Here is a 24,741-nt window from a genome sequence, read left to right on the forward strand (position 1 = left end):
CGTAATGAAAACATAAAATGCATTTGGTTTTATATGAAAGATCTTACCCTCCACAATCATATGAGAGCCATGGAAAGAAGGAATAAACAAATACTCAAATAAAAGGGCATAGATGTCAAAATCCCATGTCTAAAAATTATATGAGAAATTATTAAAGTAGTAAGAAATACAAGGAAAACAAGAAAAATATGTTCATAAACTAGGATGACAAGACGAGCAAGACATTAAAAAGTTTGTAGATTCTAAAGATTAGCAACATGTGATTGAAGATGAAAGGAATGAACCCAAGAGAGGACATCAAATGGAAACTACATGGAATAAATTGGATTAAAATCACTTCTAATGGTGCATCCAGGGGTAACCCTAGCCCAAAAGAATTAGATGTGTTGCCAAAGATTGAGAAGGAAGCACAATTACAAAAGAATCAAGTTTTGTCAAAGAAACAACAAATAATGGTGTGAGTTAAAGTGACACTTACATGATCATAAATGGGCTTCAACATCAAAGAAAAGAAGATATGTTTGTAGTGGGACTCATTGAATGTGATAAATGCAATCAGGCATGAATCTACCCCAAATATGAAATTGACATAATGGCTAGGACCAATTTGAGAGATAATCTCTAAGTTGGAGGATTTCAAAATTATATGTATTTATAAAGAAGGAAATGACGTTGCTAAAAAACTGTGAAAAATGATGGATGAAAAAATAGAAGATACAACCCACATACAATAATAAAATTAAGAATGGATTTGTAATGTGAGGAATATGAAGTTCAAAATATCTGGATAACTAGAATGATATGAATGATGTCCTGCACCAATACAAATACCCAAATAGAAATAAAAAGAAAGTGATATTTTGAGATTTGGTACAGATAAATGAGTTTAAAGAGGGTGACATCATTGTGTGGCTAGGAAAGAGTAGGATAATTGGTGATCAACATCGTAATGCAAGTGGAAAGGACTCACACTTGAGTAATTGTAAATAGAACATACCATTATATGTAAAATGTGTAAATAGATATTGTTGGTTCCTAGAATAGGATTTACTCATAAAATAACACCAAGTGACCCATTTATTTACCTAAATGGATGTCACTCCTATGATTAGCAAACAATTGGACTTGAACCAATTAATAAGGAAAACTCTACCCCTTCTACACTTTAGGCTTTGTAACACCTAGGAGGGGTTTCCTTTTATTCCTATATAATATTTGTGCAAAAATTATATCCATAATCATTTTAGTAGATTATCATATACTAGACTCAACATAATTAAGGAGATATTAAACAATGGCTAGTTATTTATTGATCTACAACTTAAAGTGAAGCATGAGATGGACATTATATGCTTTTTCAACGTAAACTCTATAAGTTTATGCAAACTTTGTTATTAACTCAATTTTGGTGTGAAATTCTATGAAATTGAACAAATTAACAACTAATAAACATCACAACTTAGACTAGTGCCCAATTCATTATGTTTATCACAAAATTGAAATACATCTATATCCTATAACAAGAAAATGCTTATTAACTTGGAGATCTAAAATGATATTGCATTACAATGCATGTTAAATGAAATCTTGACCTACACTACTTATTAGAATCCTTAAGAAAATCTTATGAATTTGTGGTTAATACTCAAGCATTTTAATTGATTATTTAAATTAAAGAACAAATTCAACCACATACATCACAACAATGCACTGAATTAGGCAAGAGCCTATAACACAATGCTAATTTGCGAGGCTCTCATCGAGGAGGTCCTGGGTTCGAATCCACGTGAGATTAACACATACTAATAATTAATCTAGGCTTCAACCAATTACCTATTAGAAAAAATGCATTGAATTAATAAGATCATTAATCAAATTATTATAGCGCACTAAATTAATAAGATTGTTGATCAAATAAATGCAAAATGCACAAGATTTATACAAGGAGAGAAATAGACCAGAAATACTTACGATTGCATTAATATTGAGTTACTTTTGATATATAATAAAATATATACTTAGAATGACTCGATACTTACAAAAAACTAATATTGGTTCTTCACAATTCCTCTATAAAATATTTAGAATATATTCTTAGAATAACATAAGACTTCACAAGATCAACAAATCTAAAAATGACTTCTTTGGAAAGAGTTTTTATCTCTATCTCACAACCTTGGTTATGCTTTTGTAGAATCAAGGGAAAAAACAAGCTACATACCAAAAGAGACACTTGTCAAATATGCATATGATAACCAATGTTATGAAACTAATTACAGATATTATGAATGAGACAAAATTTAAACTACTTGTAATTGAAAACCTCACTTCTACCTTTGTACCACATACTTGCATAGAATATTTGATTTGCCAGACTTGTGATTACAAACAATTGGGAAAAAATAATTGTAATATAAAATATTGAAAGTAAAAAGAACTAGTGTGCACCCTAATAGTTAAAAGCTAAATGTCTTCTCTTCTAGACTTTTGTTGGTTGGATTCAAAGCACCTAAAAATACCTATTTCCATATATAATAAGTTAAGTTTGGACACAATTGCAATCTATGGCAAAACAAATTCGACTTGGGATCATACGAGCTCAGGCACAAAAATTGAAAGGACAATATTTTTTTAATTTATTAAAACTATATATATGGCATAGGGTTTTCTTTTTTAAATAAAAGCACTTGTGCATGCTTTTGAAAACAAAAATGCACTTTTTTCTAATAGTGTTGGGGCATGTACATGAAAGTTTTTATAAAAATATTTGGGGGCACTTTTATTGGTGTTTGGCTCTACCTAGTGGCCCACCCTGACTATTGTACACTAGCCCTTGGACATGCTACCATCTGCCAAGCGGTCACTCCTTTAGTGACACTTTTCTAGGACCTACATTGTATGCTCTATTTTCATCACCCGAAAAAGTCCCATCAGCACTGAAAGGAGGTACATGCACTTCTATGCATGGTGAGGGTGTGATACATACACGCTTTATGTGAGGTACTTTCTCCAAGTCTGCCATGAAAGACCACATGTTTCACATGCGACACATGATGTCTCACTACCTACCTCAACCTATGTGCACCACGTAATGCCATATATGAGCCCTGTCAGCATCTACAGGCCCCACGTTAGACTTTGCATGCATTTTTCAAGCAACAAACTTTTTTTCTAAATGCAGCAACACAACTATTAAGACTACCTCCACAACCAAGGTGATTTTGTGTCATCCTTTGGCGGTTTCAGCTTTCTATTAGCAAATTTTGCTAGAGTAAAAAGTATTTTCTTATTAATTAAATCATTTTGATTTAATTATTAAGTCACTTATTATCTCTATTTTACTTAAGCTAAATAGTAGGCATATAATAATTAATACTTTTATTAATTATTATAATACAACCTAGGTTAGTTACCTTTTAGGGTTTTGATCTCCTTTCATAAGTGTTGATCTCTTTTTGTAATTACAATAATCAATACACTTTTTGATTCAATTGCAATTTCTCTTTTGCACATCAATAATGTCTCCTCTATCATGGATCTCTGATTTCAATCCTCCATAGCTTTTCTTCTCTCTTTCTGTGATAGGTTTTTGCATGCAAGTTCTTCTTGGGAGCTATGGGTTGAAATTTCCTCAACTTAAACATGGTATTAAAGCTCTAAACTTTCATACCCCTATTCTTTTCATGAGAGGTTTGGCCTTGGTTTTCAAATCTATGTTTTTTTTTTTTTCAAACGATATTTATTGAATCTGGGGGGACTTTTATTTATGGTCGCTTTGAGCCCAAACGAACATCATCATTAAGCTTAGAACATCCAAAACCCCTTCTTTCCATACAAAATATATCTAGTTTGGACATAGATGTAGTTTGTGGCAAAAAAAAAAGTCCACATTCGTACGACCTTGGGCACAAAAATAGAGGTGACAATTATTTTTAATTTTTTTATCAAAACAAATTTAAACAAAACTTTTTTTTGCAAAGTGCTTTATTAAAGCACATGCCTTTTGAGGGGGGCATTTTAAACAAAAAATGTGCAAGGCTTATAAATAAGGTGCATAGAGGAGTTTTTTTTTGGAAGGGGGCAAGTACCTATCAATGGCCCCCACCATGCTTTGTACTCATCATGTGCAAGCACCAGCATCATTTTTGGGAAAGGAGGGCATGTTTTTCTAGGTCTCCATGCTCTGACTTCCACGACCACAAAATGACCATTTTTTTACTTGTGTCACTTCTCCTTGGACCTGCCCATTGCCTTAGGCCCCATCGGTTGTACCTACATCTTGTGCCTATCACTACTGACATATATAGACTCCCTATTAACTTCTAAAAGCTCCTTGTTTAATGCTTTGACCTTTTGGGTCCTCTATCCACTCACCCTTGTTAGCAATGTTGGTGACATACTCCCACATAGTTATTTGTGTTAGGGACCCATGTCCTCTGCCCTTTTTTGAAAGGAAATTTCTAATCATTCCACAAGTTTTTTTGGCTTGTTTAGCAATTTTAATTCTAACATGGGAAATATTTGTGACCACTGATGATTTTGGGCCTTTTAAGGTGCTTTCAACCTTATCTTGGCAATTTTTTAATTTCATGTTGTGGTCTCACAACACACGCCCCATTTGAGTCACAAAATTGGGTCCCCCTTCTTTTCAAAAGATCCCTCTTAAAATGTTAGAGTAAAAAATTAATTTAATTTCATTTATTAAATTACCTTTACTCTCTTCTTAAGATTTCACTTTATGCACTTTGCATTAGCATTTAATAATTAATTAGTAATTATTAAATGCCATTTACCTCTTAGGGTTTCCCTTTTAGGTTTTTTGATCTCCTTCTATAAGGATTGATCTTTTGTAAATATCTCTCATTCTTTCAATATGATAATATAATTTGCATATTCTTAGAGAAAAACCCTTGCCTCTTCTTTGTTTCTTCTTCTTTGTGGCAGGTTCTTGCATGCAAGTATTCTTCAAGCTTTGTGGATTTGCATTTCTCAAATCCTTCATGGTATCAGATTTGGATCTATTGTAGCTTGTTTAGTATTTAAACAAAAAGAAGAATGAGGGTTTGACAGAAAAGATCTGGCATTTTTTGAGTTCTTTCTATGAAAATAGGGGGTCTTTGATTTTTGGAGCACTTTGAGTCCAAACGCCCATTTTCATATAATGTTTGTCAATTTTGGACAACGTTACTATGTTCATATGACCTATGGCACACATTTTGATGTGATTTTGCAAAAAAAATAAAAAATATTTGAAAAATAATGCTTGCAGTTATAAAAAAGCCTCACCACCATCGAGGGTGTAGCGAGTGTTAAAAGGAGATTGTTGAAGTGAAGAAGATTGACGAAATTTATCGTGGAACAATCATTATTTTGTCGCTATTGTCAAACCTACTACTTGTTGGTAAGACAATTTTTTACTTTGGTCTAAATGCTATCATTTAATTAATTGATGAAGAGGATCTGAAAAGAAAAGATAACAAGAGAACCTAGAGAAAGGTTGAGTTATATGGTGTATAAATGGAGCACTAAGACCAAGAAAGACATTGATGATATAGTGTATTTTTTATCTGATTAAGGCTATAATGAAAGGATACTTGAGCAAAGACTAGAAGAAGGCAAACAAAGAAATGTGTCTGCCAAGCCTGATCGAGCAAATAGTGGAAGTTGAGCAAAGGTAGTGCAGGTTGAGTAGAAAATTAGTCGAAGCTGAGTAGTAAGTTTAGTATGAGCCAAGCAAGAGAAATATAGTTGGTGCAGAGTGAAGAAAGTCAGTATGTGTCAAGCACTAGTAAAGACTTAGTGGATGTCGAGCAACCTAGTATTGGTTAAGCATCAGAAGATAGTGTTTGCTGAGAAAATAGAGTGCTATTGTCGAGTGCCAGTAAAATGAGTTAGATCAAAGATTTAACGAATCTGAAGCAACAAAGTTGATTTCTTGAATTGTGTGAAGCCTGTCAAAGATTATTATGATGAGCTAGTGGCACACAACTCAAGATAAACTATTTTGAGGTGAATTCAAAGAGGATTGTAGAGGAAGTTTCTAGAAAGGGATAAAATAGAAAAGTGGGTAGATCCAATGAATCTAACCTAACCCTAGAATGGATGATTATGGTTAAGAAACACAATATCTAAGTTCTCTATATATAGAGAGAAGCAATTATTGTCATGTGCGAGAACCTAAGGAAGACAAGAAGTCTAAGGTTTTGCTTCATATGGTGGCTGAATAGAAGAGTCTATAGTGGCATACAAAGAAAGAAGGATTAAGGTGATGAAGGCTTTAAGGGTGAACAAGTTGTCAGAGACAAAAAGGATGAATGCCAAGTAGAATGGAGGATTGAGTGTGAGATTTGCAATCTACAAGTGAGTTGTTATTGTTATCAAATCAAGTCCTATTGTTACTCTCTACCAATTGTATCAGTCTGGATAAATCCTTTGGACTAAGGTTGACTTAACAATCATTAGTAAATCCTTTAATAGGGTGAAATTCTAATGGAATGTTATAAAGTCCTCTAACAAGGGTCACTCCTAATAGGGTGATCAAAATCCTTTAACCATGTCACATTTAATAGTGTGCATTGTGACCTTTAACAAGGTTGGATCCTCACAAGGCTCACTTCAGTGAAAATTGGTAGCATGTTACTAGTGGTTTTTTCCAAATTGGGTTTCCATGTAAAATCCTTATGTCAAAATGGGTGATTGATTTTGTGGTATTTCATGTTTACATTTATGCAAAGTTATTTTGACATAGGACAACAAGATGCATATGTTTAAGATATTAAATGATCAATGCATGCATAAGAATAAGTTGCAGTACTGAAAAGCTTTATTTTTACATTTGGACCTTAGATAACTGATTCACCTCCCCCCTCCCTAGTTATTCTAAAGTATTCTAACAATGACCGCTACTCAAAGATAATGGTACAGGTATTTTTTGGTTTTTTTTTTTTCCTAGTTTGGTACCTGTTTATGTGCTTGAAGTTTGATGATGTCTTCAATCTTCCCGGGGACATAACTTGTTCATTATAGCTCTATTTTTTGATTTGAAAAAAGCATCAGAAAGATCTTCTTGAGCATTTTCAAAATTCTCTATCATTTTACTAGTATTTTATGCTAGGTATTTATGATGCACATCTGAAACTTTTTTCGCCTTTTCTTATATATGTATTCCTTTTGCAAGTTGGGGTTCAATTTTTTGCATTGTGGGGGTTGTTTTTTATTACTATTTTTTATAATATTAGCATATCAAAAAACTTCAAAATCCCTTCTTAAAAAAATGGCTAAGATATCTTCTTGTTTAGTACTTATAAACCCACACAACTATCATACATAGAAATCCCATATGCAATGACTTCTTTGTTCAAAGGGTTTGTAGTCTTGTCTAGATACAGTGCAACCAATATTTTAGAGTCAATACCAAACTTTGCAACACAGGAATAAGATGGAAGAAGCCATGGGTTTGATTTCTTTGAGTGTTTTACACAACTTATAGTTTTATCTTGATGAGTGTTCCACTCCTCAAGAAATGTGGGCCAAGTTTAATGACTTGTTTGGCACCATCAATGAGTACAGAGCACTTCAGATTGAGGCAGAGCTTACTTTTCTTATACTAGATGCTTTCCCCTTTATTGAGGACTTTCTTATGAGGTACAAATAGTAGAGAAATTTGTTATAGGGACATGGAAAAGAGAAGACATATAAGGAGTACATCCATCTGATTTTATCAAAGCTTCGAGGAAACTTTCATATTTCTCTTCTACCTTCCATTCTACTATGGATGCCTTGGGTCCCAAAATTTTCATGCCCACTTTTGAGGTATTTTGTGATCACTTCACTAGAGAGATGTCCAAGATTAAGTAGTTGGATACTATCACCAAGTCAAAGACATAGACATTGGTTGCTCAGACATCTACATGGAAGCCGAAGCAAAAACTGAAGCACAAGACAGATTCAACAGGTAGTGAGGTTTCCTCTAAGCCTATTCCAAAATTAGATGCTCAAAAACCCTCTCAAAAGGGTAAATCTTCTAAGTTTGGTGAGTCTTCCTCCAAGACTAAGAAGTACACAGATAATCCTTGTAGTTTTTGTGGCAAGGACATCTAGTTTCCAGGTGTTGGAAATACATTGAGGCTTTAGAGGAGGCCATGCAACAACACAATATTGCTTCTCTGAAGCCACCACCTCTTCCTTCAAGGGAAGGACATGCTCTTTCTGCTTAAGGTCTTCTATAGCTACTTGGATTCTTGATTCAAGGGCTTCACACCATATGACACACTCACATAATTTGGTTACCTCACTTGATCAGAGTGTTACTACACAAATTGCAGTTGGTGATTCTACACAACTTTCAGTCACAGGTTCATGAACTATCTCTTTCGAAGGTGGTTCACTATAAGATGTTCTCTTGGTTCCTACCATTTCTATGGACCTCTTATCTATCTTTTAGATTTTTCATTCTGGCTTTGGAAAGATAGTTGAGTTCTCCTTACATGATGTGGTTATTCGAGACCTCGATGATCCTGACTTGGTTGTTGCTACTAGGAGTGTTGATATTCAGTCTCACTTATATCACTTTGATGGCTTTGAGAGCCCTAATTCTATAAGTGTTTATCTTATTGGCCCTGTCAACTACAAATATCTACAACAAATGAGTACATGACAGCTAGTGATTGGGCTACCTTAGATCTCTTGTACTGATGATATTTGTCGAGGTTGTGCACTTGGTAAACATCATAGAGATCCATTTCCATCAGGTAGATACACACGTGCTAAGGCACAATTGGAGTTGGTACACAATGATCTTATGTCATTCCCCACTCCATCCTTTTAAGGTTCTTAATATGTGCTTACCTTCATAGATGATTTCTCTAGACACACATGGGTGTACTTTTTGAAGTACAAGTTTGATGTCTTTGATTCATTTTGAATATTTTAGATATCTATGGAGAAATAATCTGGTCTTTCTATTAGATGTATACGCATTGACAATGGGGGGAATATGTGAATTAGTCTTTCAGAGATTTTTGCATTGAGCATGGTTTGTAGCATCAGTTTACAGTTCCCCATACCCCTTAGCAAAATGGGGTTGTAGAGATAAAGAACATGACATTACGAGAGATGGCCAATTGTATGATATAGTCTTGAGCTATGAATTCTTCATTTTGGGCTAAGGCTATCAATTGTGCCAATTATATTCAAAATTTGGATGCCTCACAAGGCATTACGAGAAATGACTACTGACCAGGCTTGGACTCATGTCAAGCCATATATTTCTACTTTTCACATTTTTGGTAGTGAGGCTTGGGCATTTACTCCAGATGCTCAATGAAACACCATGGAGAAGAGTCAATTACTCATCTTTGTAGGCTACTATGAGGATGTAAACGCATACAAGTTGTTTGATCTTGATTCTAGAGATGTCTTGTTTTGACAAGATGTTCTGTTTGATGAGCATTATCCTCAAATGGATCCACCATCACTAACGTCTCCCTTACTATCCAGTGCTTCCTCTACTTCTCTACAAGATTATACATCCTCTGAGGAAGATCTTGATATTGATCCCCCTTTGCCACCTCCACCTATTTCTCTATGAGTGCCCAAGTGGGCTTGTGATATTGTTGATACAACAGGACCTATGGCAAGTGATCCTACAGATTCTTGTCGCACTCATGCTTAGACTTTTGGTACTAGCCTCCTCAATCATGCCATTTTAGATGATCCACTGAGTTTTTTATAGGAAAAAGGAAACTTAGAGTGGGATTGGGCTATGGATGAGGAGTACTCTTCTTTGATGAGGAACCACACATGGGATCTTTGTCCTCTTCCAAAAGGAAGAAAGTTGGTTTGGTGTCAGTGGGTGTATTGTACCAAGTATGTTGTAGATGGTTCTATTGAAAAGTACAAGGCATGTCTTGTTGCAAAGGAATTTTCATAGGTTGAAGGTATTGATTACTTTGAGACTTTTTCTCTTGTTTCCAAGATAAATTCTATTCACCTTGTACTCTCTCTTGTAGCTTCACAGGGATGGACAATTTTTTAGATGGACGTAAAGAGTGTCTTTTTGCATGGAGACGTTCATGAGAAGATCCATATGGAGTAACCTCATGGTTTTGCGAAGGACTTTTCATTGGTGTGCAGGCTTGAAGATCTTTATATGGTCTCAAACAGGCTCCCCAGGCTTGGTATGAGAAGATGGATTCCTTCTTGCTTGCTTCATAGTTCACTCGGTGTCATTTTGATCCTACAGTTTACATTCAATGTCATGTGGTTGACTTATTGATACTTGTTCTTTATGGATATGATCTCATTATTACATGTAGCTCACCTTCCATGATATAGAGTATTCAAAAATCCTTGAGAGAGTAGTTTAATATGACAAACCTTGGACTTTTGCACTATTTTTTGGGCCTATAGGTTATTCAATCTTCGAATGGGATAACCATACTCTAGTAGAAGTATGCTCTTGATATGCTTTAGAGATTCAACATGCTTGATTGCAAGCCTGCTCCTTCACCTTTTCAATCAGGTGTTATTTTATCTACCACTTGCATTACTCCTATAGTGGATTCCACTTTATACAAATAGCTTGTGGGTAGTTTGTTGTACCTAACACACACACACACACACACACACACACACACACACACACACACACACACACACACACACACACACACACACACACCTCCTGGTATTTCCTTTACGGTTGAACTTGTCTCTCAATTCTCACATGATCCACATGAGAGTCATTGGCAAGGTTCCAAATGTATCTTGAGGTACATTTGGGGCACTACATGTAATGGCATTCACTATGCATTAGGGGATCCTCACATTGTTGGTTACATAGACTCAAATTAGGCTGGTGATATTGATGATCACAGGTCTACTTCTGGATTTATCTTCTATCTTGGTTCTTGTCCTATCACATGGTCTTGCAAGAAGTAGCATGCTCACACATTATCATCTATAGAGGCAGAGTACAAGGTAGTTGTGCTAGCTAGTTAGGAGGTTTTGTGGCTTCAACAATTGATGACAAAGTTTGGATTTCCTTATGGTAGTCCCACCTTTCTATGGTGTGACAATCAGAGTGCTATACACATTTCTTGTAACTCATTTGAACATCAATGGGCCAAGCACATTGAGCTTCACATGCACTTCATTAGGCATCTAATTCAGAATTGCTCTTTGAGCTTGGAATACATTACCATTACTGAGCACGTTGTAGACATCTTCACTAAACCTTTTACATCCCCACAGTATGTTCAGCTATGTTCTATGCTTAGGGTGATGGAAGTTTTTTTTGGGGGGTCTCAGTGATGAGTCCTTCCTTCCTTCTTTTCTTGCTAACTCTTTTTGGAGTAGGGTTTTTACAAATGGGTTTTCTCTATTTCTCCATTTCATAGAGATTTGGTTGTGATTGGGTACCTCTTTAGGCCTTGTTGTTGGGACCCGTGTTTGCTTTCAACATTGCATTGTAGTTTGCTTACTCTTTTTGCATTGTTTATTGTTGCATTTTTGCTCATCTTAAGGGTGGTGTTAGGGTAAAACATAAATTTCATTTCATTTATTAAATTACCTTTACTCCCTTCTTAAGATTTCACTTTATCCACTTTGCATTTCTATTTAATAATTAATTAGTAATTATTAAATGTCATTTACCTACTAAGGTTTCCCTTTTAGGTTTTTCAATCTCTTTCTATTTAAGAATTGATCTTTTGTAAATATCTCTCATTCTTTCAATTTGATAATATAATTTGCATATTCTCAGAGCAAAACCCTTGCCTCTTCTTTTCTTTTTCTTCTTTGTGATAGGTTCTTCAATGCAAATATTCTTCAAGCTTTGAACATTTGTATTGTTCAAATCCTTCATAAAACACCCAGTCAAGTGCCTTGATCGATTAAGAGCTTCCTTTGAGTATAGGTTAGTCCTCAGTACATGCTTGGGAAATCACAAGTAATATCAGAAGATCAAAAAGACTCATTTTTTTTTGTTTATAGAGTAAAAAGTGCACTTGTGCACCGTGTGCACAATGAAGGGGGGCAACCTATAAATAAACCACCCTACCCTTTCTTTATCCTCACTTGATCACTTCGCACATCTCCAACCATCTCACTTTCGCACCCATCTGAGCTTCGGTACTTCACACCTCTGCTAGTGCACACCTACCCTTTTAAGGTAAACCATAATAGTAGAGAATGTGCACATGCACATGTGCACACCCTCATATGGTGCACAAAATGTGCACAGACAAAAGGAAACCACATACACACAAGTAAAAGTGTGCATATTGTGCACATGCACATGTAGGAACGATGCACAACATGCACACTTTATATATTTTCTGATTTTGGTAAACCTTCCAAGGTGTGCATGTGTGCATTTTAGGCATAATTAGGGGATTTTAGTCAATTTCATCTATTTCGGTCAAGTTTCTATTAGTCTAAGTCACATTTAGGGTCATCTTTGTTTTCCACCATTAACGATACTAATATTTCTCTTTTGTGCAAATATAATGGCATCCTCTTCATCCTCTGTAAGCAGGCTTTTGGAACTCGAGTTTCAAACATTGAAAATCAACCCCATAGAAAGAAACCCTAAATTTTTCCTACTATTTTGGTTGGTTTTATTGCTAATGATGGTTTTGTAGACTATGTCTTGTGAAGAAGGCATAGTCCTGAAGTTATGTTGAACTTGAATTTGAACCTTAGAGTTCAAAGTTCAAGTTTAGGTTCAAGGTTAATAGTTGAGATCTACAAGTCTAAAAGTACAAGTTCAACTTCAAGATTCTATTTAGGAGTTTGACAATTCCTTAGCTCAAAATATTGATTAAGGTTTCAAAGTTGTGCTCATTGGGCTAGATTGTAGATCTAAGTTTAAAGTTCATATGTTTTCAATACAGATGTACTAACTCAAGTTCAAAACTAGACACATAAAATCAAATTATATGCCCAAGCTCAAAATACAATTTTTAAAGTTCACCAATTCAAGATTCAGTTATCTAGTTTAAACTCAGGATAGAATTCTAGTGGATTTTATCTCAATTAGTGATCACAATGGTTATGAAGAGGGAATCCACAAGTAGGATCAACATCTCAAAGACAATTGAAGTTTAGCCCAATTGCAAAAAAAATGTGGAGACAAGGACCCCATCCTCACGTTGGTGGAGTAGATTATCGTTTTTAGGTTAGAAAACCAATCACAATGAAGTAGTAATTAGAGTACCTAATAGCTAATGTGTAGATTTTCCCAACTTCATGAGAAATCGGGTCCAAAATGGGTTAATAGGTAAACCCTTAAAGAAGAATAGAGATACCTCAATTACTAATTAATTGAGAGTGTTGGACCATTGTTGTCATCATACATTGAATGGATAAGTGGAAAATTTTGTGGAAATGGAAGGAGCATCAAAACATAAACTTATTTCTTGTAGTCTAAGAGTAATTATCTTCATGAAAGCTGATTCCTCACTCCCAATGAGGAATGAATGACAAAGTGAGCCATTTGTCGAATTCAATACAAGTGCCCACATATGGATACCAACGGGACAAAAATTTATCATCATCAATAGGGATTGGGTGACTATGTATCCTTATGATGAAATAGTGCCCCTTCTTGCAAAGTCAATAAGTCTATGTATGTGGAGTTTTTAGTTGAATTGGTGAGTATAATTGAATGCGAAGGTCATCACGTACACATTTCCATTAGTGGATTTGAATGTTAGATATAGAAAGAGGCATTATCATTTAAAAATATCAAGGCTAAGAAAGGGATGTCTTGAGTTCATATAAGGTTTGATGAGGAGGTGTCTCATAATGAGTGGTTTTTGAGTATGATAGTGTTATGGTTGCATCATGTTCATACCCAAATGACAAAACAAATGTTGGATACTAGTCATGCTAGGTATGTCAAGAGGATAGAGAAAGAATTCTCGTTTGAAAGATCTAGTGTTTGGGATTTTGCCACTGTAAATGGGGTATAATGATCTCTATATGTAACCAAAAGCTTGAAGAGGAACATGTCATACTAGTCACCACCTTGAATCACATCAAGAATCTTAAAGAGGATTAAAATTATAATGTATTGGCTAGCACCAAGTAAACAACAAGGTACAACAAGATATATCCAACATTATTACGAATGGTGGCAATTGGCACTAACAATGTCTAGCCGGAGTGGTCTTCAATATTGATCACATGTGAACCTGATGCCTATTGATAGTATAGCTGACGAGGTTGTTAAAGTACAAGACATGGAATAGTTTTGATTTTCCTAAAAAATGCTTGGGCTCGATAAATATGGAGAAGGGGTTTTTGACCCATAGTGAATAGCATGGCCGGTTAGACGAACATTGGGCCATCACTCTACATATTGATGGAGCACTAATAATCAAGACCTTAATATCTATGCGATGGTGGAAAACTTGATCAAAGGGAAAGAATGATGATTGAATTGTCATGACCTCACACTCAAAAAATTTCAATGAAAAAAGATGATCAAATTACTAGTATCAGGCCCCGACAGACCCAAAGATGGGAATGCATAAAGAAACTTCATTAAAAGGGATAAGCCTTGTGATCTCACTGACCATTAGGGCTTGTGGCCATGTTCAATGACTCTTGATGTTAAGATGATTTGGATGTATTCCATTCCATGTCATGCTTTCGTCACTATGGACATTGAGCATCATAATATGAAATGTCTGACATAGTTTCATAGTATAGCACAAATGAATCCTCCATCAATGAGAAGACATTGAAGCATTGTAAAAAGCTATCAACAATGGGTAAAGTGCATAAAGAAACATCAAATATTTTGTATTCCTTGCTGATTAATACTTGATATGATTGTTTATTGAACTTGACATCTATATATTGGGAGTACACAAGGAACACAATTAGGTAAAAGTATACATGAATTAGTCAAATGTACTTCTTAGTCATCAAACTGGGGGGACAAACTGTGGTTGTCGATAGTTGACATTTGCCAATTACTTATATATATCTATCTAAAGTGGACATAACAAAGTATGACTATAGGGATGCTCGGTAGAAGATCATTTACATATCAAAATACTCTAATATTTTATCTTGAAGATGTAAAATGAAGATTTTTCTTAAAAGGGATAAGTTATATTCTTGAGAGTATCCATAAATAAAATGCAATGACTCCTCATTATGCGAAAGATAAAGGAGAATTTTGATATATGCTAAATCAGAGAAATTTGAGAAGTTTGTTTTCAAGAATTAGTTATGTGGGTAACTAAAATGTTATAGGAATCAACATGTGTTAAAGTTGTAAAAGAGTAGTGGAAAAATGGTTCTTCTTTTTACTCTCAGAAGTCCTGAGGTTTCCAAGGGAGGAAGGATACATTATGATTGTAACATGGGATAGGGAATTACTTTGATATTTTTGTATTTCAATTGTAGTTGTAGGGATAGGTTAATCCTATGGTTTTTCTAGTTATGTGTTTATAATAAAGACATATTGTGTTTATTAGATCTTGTAGTTTGAAGATGTAATTCTTGGATTGGAATAAATCATGTGATAATTCCTTTCATGTTTTAGATGTAGTCTTGCATTGTTATCCATGGCTTACGAGATAGAATATTATTTTTTCTCATTCTCCCTTATGATATTGAAGGATTAAATAGGCAAGTCTTGTGGCTTCCTGCCTACTTTCAATTTTGTTTAAGTTGTCAAGTTTTATAAACATATACATTTCACGTTTATGAATGAATTTCAAAAAGCCTTTTGTATCTTCAGGTTAAAGATACACTTTAATATTTAATTCATTGCAAATATTTCTATGAGGGAGTTGTACCTCATAATTCAGAGGAAAGTTATCAACCAATGATAGCTCATCCAACTGTTGGTGGAATTTGTGCCTTCATTTGTGCAAATTGAATCATTATTTACATTTATTCTTGAAGGACAAATCTGTTTACTAACACATTTTTGGCGACTCTACTGGGGAACCAAAAACAAAGATTCATTTCCTAACATTTAGTTTCTTATTTTTCATTTTGTCTCTATGTACTAAGATTGGCAACTCTATGCAATGACCATGCCGACTAGAGGGATTGCATGAAGACATCCAAGGAATAAAGAATAAAGCTCAAGGGAAATTTTTGGAAGCACACAAATATTATAATGTTGCTAGCCTAGAGGTTTTTGAGGATGAGTCTAGGACTCAACTTTCTTCGGTATAGGAAATAGTTCAGTATTTCAAAGCATTATTTGAGGTTGCTTCATCTAAAGATGATGACAAATAAATTTTCAAAATAAAAGAAGAATTATTAGAGTTGGATTCCGAACTGGAAGATTTTGCAAACATGAGGATAGAAATAAGAAATTATTGCCATGTGGTGCACAATAAGTATGAGTCATTAGACTTGTTAGAAGCTAAGAAAATCATGGAGATAATTGAAAAGTTCAAGAGAAAATATCTAGACATCATTTTGGCCTAAAGGGGAAGAAAATCCAGATGTTGAAAATTTTAGTTTTGACACTTAGCACAATTTTGATATTTTTTAATCATGTTAGAAGGTGCACTTTAGAGGTGTGTTTTATCAAAGGTGCACTTTTCACAAGGTCCATCAAATCAAGAGTTGCGCTGACAATTTTGAAGATGAAGCATTACACTGATAGTTAATTGCTAGTTGCTATTCTTGATCATTCCATCTATCAAAAGTGTGTTTTGATGATAGTTCAACTCTTAGAAACACCTAGAGAAGGCCAAGATTCCATTTTTAGAAGTCTTAGTGACTCTTATATCATCTCATGTCTTCTCTCTCTTATCTTTTTCTTCTTCTATATCTTTAAGTCATATAAAGGCTCATGCACCCATTAATTGATATAAACAAGGGTGGAGACCTACTTAACACCATTTGGAGAGTTAGTTTGTATATAATTAGCTTTATTTTTATTAGTTTTTAGCATAGTATTTGCATTAGAAGAGCTCTCACTTTTATAAAAAGAGGAGAGGATTTCTTTTAAATACATAGATGAAATGTGTACTCTAGACCGAATTTTTGATGCAATAATAAATACTATTGGTGTTCTCATTTTGAGTGTATTGAATCTTGCTAGATTGTGTTACTTTTTTGTGAATTCATGTTCATGAATGAAAATGGAGCTAATGGTTTTAATGTGTTGTTATTGTATCACCTAATCTAGTTAGTGTAAAAGGAATACTAATACTGACAAGAGCATTCACACCACTAAACAAGTTAACACTTAAGATAGGACCAAGGTTATCACCAAAAAAGGAAGCAAACCAAGAATGGTAGGCTCCTTATGGTATAACCCATGATGAAGTGGATAGGTCCCTTATGGGAGTTGATGTATGCTCACGTGCTCAAGCTTCCAAAGGATGGGGGCTTTTACCAAGTGTGTGTATGGATGAGGGTTTCAAATAATTGAGGTATGGAGGGATTTCAGTATTATGATGGTATTTTGATAGTTTTTAGACTCTCAAAATAGCATTATAACTTTTCATGAAAGGTGAATGACATTTGTGAAGGGAGAGGGTTTCATTTATAGGCCAAGGGGTAGAAAGATGGATGGTCAAGATGCAAGGATGACAAGATAGTGAGGGAGGGTCACGATGCACTCAAAGGCGAGCACATGGATTGTGCTTGTTTAGAGCCAATAGGAAAGTGACACTTGTCACAAGGAGGATGAGTGTGAGAGGATAGGATAAGGGTTGGTCAAGAGAGTAAGAGGGAGGTTGAGTATGTAAGAGTGATGTAAGAGTCATAAAGGGGGATGTAAGAGCCATAAACATTGGAGGGTGAGGGTGAGGATGAGTTTGTTGACTTTAGCTTGGGTTAGCAAGTCTTAACCCTTGCTTAAATTTGTGCACATGTTTAGGAGGGGGATTAGGATTAGCTTAGAAAGGAGGTTAGGATTTAAGTGGTTTAGCTTTGATGGGATGGGTTAGTTAGGTGGCTAAGTGAGGTTAGTATGGGTGAATGGGTTGGATTAGGAGCAAAGTTTGGTCTTAGGGATGTTTTAGGGGTTTAGATATTTTATTAAATGATTTATTTAATAAAATGGGGATATGGGATTAAATTAAATAGATTTTGAGAATTTATTTAATTTAATAGAGGAATGGGGATTTAATTGATAATTTGATTTTGGGTTATCATTTGATTTTATCAATTGGACTATAGTTAATTAAATAAATAAATAAACTAGGGGGTGATGATTAATTAATTAAATAATAAATATTTAATTATTAATGTCCTAGGAGATGACTAAATATGATTACTTATTGATGTAATTAGATTTAGGTGTCTATAGTTATAATTGTGCAGTATTTTAATTCTAGTGTTTTCCTTATATTAACAAATTTCGATGTTGTGAAAAATTAGAGAAAGGATAACTATTGTTCTTACATAGCATTTTGTCTCATGTGAGCACACTTTCTATGGCCTCGTGATTTGATGAAACATGAAACATCTTTCATTTTTTATTGAAGTTCTTATTGACGATTGCATCAACATAGTTGAGGATGTGCTACTCCTAATTTTATTGGTTTTCTACCATATCCTTTTGATTATTTAATTCATAGATGTGTTGTTACTTTGGCTTATGTCTATTAGGAATTTCCCTTTTAGTAATTTACTTTAAATATCTTGTTGCTCTATCTTTATTATTTATTTTTCAAACACTTGGTAAAAATAGGAATTCATATAGTTATCTTGATTAGAAATTGAATTCATCATAAAATATAAAACATAAAAATATATTGTTTTTTTGTGGTTACATTTCAACAAAGTTGTGTAGAATTGGTAGATACCAACAAATGTCTACTTGTGAACACTTACATTTATCTTCAATTGAGCTACTCAATAGGTTGAAACTTAGTCATCTGGAACCTTGTTGGTTATTGCTTAAATTTTCAAGAAAGAGGCTCAAAATAATTTTTTCCATTAGCATCATGCAAAACAACTGCTCAACACTTCCCACAAAGGTTTTACGGGTTTCAAGTTTCTTTTACCATTTTGGTTTTTTAGTATTTCAAAGGTGGTTTTTATTCAACTTTTAAGGTAGTTTCAACACATGCAATTTTTAGGGCCATCAAATTCCTTTTTTGGTCACCCAATTTTTTTTTAGCATTGACCTGTTGTTTTCAACAATCTAGTATTTTTTCTGACAAGTGAGGATTTTTTTGGCATTTTTTGCCTCGATGACCATTTTATCATCAAATTTAGGCTCATCATATTCTAATGTCAGCACTACATCAACATACTTGTTAGCCCTTTTGGTCTATTTGGACCTACCTTTAGTTTTTGCTCATATCTTGGTCATACAATCTCTATTTTTTTCAAACAAGACATCGACAAAAAATTGGTTCTAGGCCCATTAGAATGGTGCAATTTTTTTATAGTTTTGATTCTTTTTATATGACATTTTTTGTTGTTAAAGTCAAGGGTTATTTTTTGAACTCTAGGAAACATATCCTAAGCATCAGATGTTTGTTTTGGAAAAATATGTATATCATTGGAAAGCTTGTTTTGTTCTCTTTCTAGTGATGCTATTTGTTTTTCTACATTCTACTCCAAGTACATTATATTCATGGTTTTTGTTTTTTCATCTTGGTGGATATGTTGGTTATTTCAAGGCTAGGGATCATTTTTGTTACTTGGGATGACTCATCTTGGGTTGTACTTTCTATTATATTAGCCTTATGTTTGTAATGTCCCCACTAATAGGGTTAGTTAGGGACAAGTAATACCTGCAAAATGAATGTTAGAATAATAATAATATTAAAAATAACTATATTATTCTATCCTCTAAGTTAACCCCAATCATAAGGACATCTCCAAATCGAGCTTCTTAGTTCATAGCTACCTCGTTGTCATCTTGGGAGCACACCCTTTAAGATTCTTCTTGGACAAGCATTCTCTATCCAAGGCCAACAACATATGCATATGTTTGACAACATCAAAATATTCTGGCACATTGATTATTGACCATGACAGACAATGGAGATCTTAATATCTCCATGCTCCATGCTTTGATATCAATTCTCGGTCATGGCGGACAATGTAGACATTAATATCTCACATGCTCCATGCTTCAAGTTCACATTGATTCTTGGCCATAGTGAACAATGGAGATCTCAATATCTCACATGTTCCATGCTTCGAGTCTCATTAATATCCATGGTGTTAATCCCATGAGCTAACACAATATTATCCACAAGTATGATTCATTAATATAAATAAATTCATAAACATAATAAAAAATATATAATTAATAAACATACCTTTCCTACCTTCTTCTTTTCCAAGAGTCACACCCTTTCATAATACAAATCATTTGAAAAGCCACAACACTTCATAGTTATAATAATATAAAAAAGTCACAACACTCCATAACTAAAATCCTTTGGAAAAGTACCACTACTTTACAATCACAATATTTTTGAAGAGTCACAACTATTTACAGTTATGACCCTTTCGAAGGTTCACATCCTTTCAATATCATTGGCACCTTTTCAAAAAGTCACTTCCTTATTTTCTTCATATTACTTTCCTCTTCCATTTTTCCTTTTTGAACTTCTCTCCTCTCCTTTTTTTGTCCTCTCTAAAATAAACTCTCCTCCCTTTAATATCTTAATTTTAAGGAGTCATGTCTATTTGTTAAACATCTCTTGACTTTTCATTAGATTTAGTTAATTTATATTATTCTATGTTATATTATTTATTTACTTACTCTTTTGCATTTATTATTAAATTCTATTTAGAAAATTAACATACTTTCTACAATATTGTGTCTTGTATCTAATTTTATTTCTTTATTTACTCATTGAAATTTTATTATTTTTTAATTATTTAAAATACCATACTAGATATTGTTTCATTAATAATATATAGATATTGTTTCATTAATAATATAGATTAAATAATAATTATTTCCTAGTTTTATATTTTAGTATTAGTTTTAATATAACTTTATTATCATTATTTATTTAATAACATTTTATTATCTAATTATTATTAAAATTCTATGTTAAAATGGGGATATGACAATGTCTCTTCTAATCTTTGCTGACATCTTTTGTAGCATATTTATACAAATACACTAAGATAAAGTGCCATATTCTATCTATATTTTTGCTTCAATTTTTTGCCTTATTTTTCTTTCTGATTCATGCAATTTCATCTAAGAACATTCATATAGAATACTATATTCTTGGGATCTACCATTTCTTGTGCCTTATTATACATGCACTACTCTGATTAAGTGTCATGGGGGGTTTATTTTTTCCTTCATTTGTCATCTACCTTTGTCTAGTAAGTGTCCCTTCCATGACATTAGGCTCATGAGGTGTCTAAGATTGATCACCACATGACACTTTAATGTATTTTTCAGTGCATCTTGATTGTGAATCCTTGACATGCAGTTCTCATTAGTCCACTTTTTTAGTTGTTTGTTACCTTACCCTTGTATTCATTGGGGAAAGGGAGTTCTTTTGTTGGTTCTTATGTTTCCTTAGTTTGATGGAGTGAGCTATGTGTTCAATATTTGTTCCTATGCACTACGCAAATGTAGTGGATGGGCACCTATGCATTTCAATGAGATGGTATTGACACTTTTCTTTTCATTCCTATTTTGGCTTCATCATTCCATATTTGATTGATTATCTGTTCTTGATTTTGTGTTTTATGCCATTTGTATCTTCGAGTTCAATTGTTTTCCTTTATTTGCCTCTTGATTTGAGTAGTGTTTTCTAAGGGAACTCGTGTAGATTATAGACTTCTCTACCTGGTCGAGTTCTATTTTAGTGGAAGTTCTACAGATTATCAGTTACTTTTCGACAAAGCTTTGTGACTTCTTCATACTCTAGTGGTGTTCTTCATGATCATTCTTTTTGTTCTTATCTTCTAGAGCATTCTTTAGTTTTGAGGCTCCTGCACCCTTCACTACTTCTTTCAGCATTTGTTCCATCTTTTCTTGGATTAAAGTCTTTCCCATGTGGTTATCTATATTTCTCCTCTTTAAAAAGATTTGGTTTTGACTGGGTACCTCATCAAACTTTGTTGTCGGGACCCAAATTTTCTTTCAATAGTAGTTTATAGGTTTTTAACTACTCTCTAAGTTTATCTTAACAGGGATGTTAGAGTAATAAGGTATTTACTTATTAATTAAATCATTTTGATTTAATTATTAAGTCACCTATTATCTCTATTTTACTTAAACTACACATTAGGCATATAATAACTAATTATTTTATTAATTATTATTGTGCAACCTAGGTTAGTTACCTTTTAGGGTCTTGATCTCCTTTTATAAGGGTTGATCTCTCTTGGTAATTACAATAATCAATACACTTTTTGATTCAATTACAATTTCTCTTTTGCACATAAAAAATGTCTTGCCCATCACATATCTCTAAATTCAATCTTTCATAGATTTTCTTCTCTTGTTCTATGGTAAGTGTTTGCATGCAAGTGATTTTTGGGAGTTGTGGGTTGAACTTTTTTCAACTTAAACAATTTTATGCTTTTAAGGTTGTTTTTTCCTTTAAATGGTGGTTTTTCTGGTGATAAAGGGTGGTTTCATTGTGTATGTGGAATATTTTTTTGTTTCTGTGATCACATAATTTTTTTGGTCACTTGGGATTTTTTTGGCACCAGTTCCTTTATGACATCTAAGGATTTTTTTTGGCATTTGTTTGTCTTGATGACCTTTTGGACGTCAAATTTAGGCCAACCAAATGATGATGTCATGACTAAATCATCCTCATTAGCCCTTTTGGCTTTGTTTGGACCTACTTAAGGTTTTTTGGTTGTATCTTGCTTATACAAACTTTATTTTTTTGCAAATTAGATATCACCAAAAAGATGGTTTTGAGCTTGTTGTATTAGTGCAAATTTGATTTACTGATTTTTTTTTTATGATGTTTTTTTCTATCAAAATTAGGGGTTCTATTTTGCACTCCAAGAGACATATCTTGAGCATCCAAGATCTATTTTTTAAAACTTTATATCATTGGAAAGCTTATTTTGTGCTCTTTCTAGTGATGATAGTTTTCCTTCTAGATTTTGCTCCACATATATTATATTCATTTTTTTTGCATTTTTGCACTTTGGTGAATATCTTAGTTGTTTTAGGTCCAGAGATCATTTTCATCACATGGGATGACTTGTCTTGGGTTTTAATTTCTATTGGAGCAGCCTTATGTCTCTTATGATCTTTTTTGACATCTATTATAAGCATTTATGCAAACACACTAAGATAAATCGTCATATTTCTATCTATAATTTTTATTTCAATTGTTTGCCTTGTTTTTCCTTCTAATTCAAGTTGTGTCCTCTAAATGAACTTATACATATTTGTGTTCTTGGTATCTACCATATCTGGTGCCTTATTATACATGCACTACTCTAATTAAGTGTCATAGGGGGTTGATGTTTTCCTTTTTTTCTATCTACCTTTGTCATGTGAGTATTCCTTCCATGAAAATAGCCTCGTGATGTGTTCAAGATTGATCACCTCATGACACTATCATGTATTTTATGTGCATCTTGATCGTGGTTCCTAGACATACAATTCTTATTGGTCACTTTTCAATTGCTTGCCACCTCACCCTTGTCTACATTAGGGGGATTTCTCTTGTTAGTTCTTATACTTCCTTGGTTTCATGAAGTAAGCTATGTATATAGTATTTTTTCCTATGTACTAGGCATATGCAGTGGTTGGGTGCCTATGCATTTCAATGAGATGGATCATTTACCATATGGACACTTTTCTTTTTATTCCTATTTTGGAGGCAACATTCTGTGTTCTATTGATAAACTCTTCAAGCTTTGGTATTTTAAATTATTTGTATCTTTGAGTTTAGTTTTTTTTCCTTTATTTTCCTCCTAGTTTTAGTAGCGACATTTGACATGAGTCATATAGATTATAGTCTTCTCTACCTAATCAGGTTCTATGTTAGTGGAGGTTCTTCATCTCAGTAGTTACTTTTTGATAGATTTTGGAACTTCTTCATGCTTAAATGATGTTAATAATGATCATTGTTTTATTCCTTTTTTCTAGAGCATTCTCTAGTTTGGAGGCTTATGTAGTCCTTTACTAATTTTTTTAAGCATTCTTTCCATCTTTTTTGGGGGTAGAGTTTTTCTTGTGTGGTTTACTCTATTTCTGTTCTTTATAGAGATTTGGTTGTTATTAGGTACCTCATTAGGCCTTGTTGGTAGGACCCATGTCTTCTTTTTGCATTTTAGTTTGCTTTGCTTTTCATGCATTGTTTGTAGCTGCATTGTCACTCATCTTAAGGAGGGTGTTAGAGTAAAAGGTTTAACTAAATTATTTTTTTAAGTTACCTTTTATGCCTTCTTAATATTTCACTTTATGCATTGTCACATTTAATAATTATATTAATTATTAAATGTTTACCTTCTAGGTTTTGATCTCCTATTATATGGATTTATCCTTTGTGTTAGATTTGTAGGAATTGTTGTAAATATAATAGCACTACCATAACATGTGGTATGTGTTTTCCAATCGCATCCTCTCCTTATATTTATAAGAGAATGGGAGAATGGACATGTCCCTTCATGGGACATTTCTATTCATTACCCTAATTAAACTCTTATAATTATATGTAATGTCTCCTAACACACACACACACACACACACACACACACACACACACACACACAACACAAGGAGCTTAGGATCCTATTGTAGTTGATCATAACCCATCTTAAGTATAGTGAAAATAT

The sequence above is a fragment of the Cupressus sempervirens genome, chromosome 10 (assembly GCF_028749045.1).
Source record: "Cupressus sempervirens isolate cs-2001-9-10 chromosome 10, ASM2874904v1, whole genome shotgun sequence".
NCBI lineage: Eukaryota > Viridiplantae > Streptophyta > Pinopsida > Cupressales > Cupressaceae > Cupressus > Cupressus sempervirens.